Source organism: Juglans regia, unplaced genomic scaffold, assembly GCF_001411555.2.
Source record: "Juglans regia cultivar Chandler unplaced genomic scaffold, Walnut 2.0 Scaffold_1650, whole genome shotgun sequence".
Lineage (NCBI taxonomy): Eukaryota > Viridiplantae > Streptophyta > Magnoliopsida > Fagales > Juglandaceae > Juglans > Juglans regia.
In genome coordinates, this window is record NW_023347149.1 from 1 (window position 1) to 266 (window position 266).

Genomic DNA, 266 nt, shown 5'->3' on the forward strand with positions numbered 1-266 from the left:
AGATTTTCCCAAAAATCCACTCCCGAGTGCTCCTTCTTGTCAATTTATCTCGCAAGGCGGAAAAAACAAAAACGAGGGGTGCAACACGAGGACTTCCCAGGAGGTCACCCATCCTAGTACTATTCTCGCCCAAGCACGCTTAACAGCGGAGTTCTGATGGGATCCGGTGCATTAGTGCTGGTATGATCGCACCCATCAAACTAATTACTTAAAATTCATATAATCCTTGACCGACATACTAGCGTCCTTCCGATCCCAATCCAAAC

At 46.6% G+C, this 266-nt stretch overlaps 1 non-coding gene across 1 annotated transcript; it reads right to left on the bottom strand.

The window, feature by feature from the left end:
• Positions 1 to 75: 75 nt before the first annotated feature.
• On the bottom strand, positions 76 to 194 carry LOC118345184. Its single transcript, XR_004798799.1, has one exon. It is a non-coding gene; the product is annotated as a 5S ribosomal RNA (ribosomal RNA).
• Between the last annotated feature and the right edge of the window lie 72 nt (positions 195 to 266).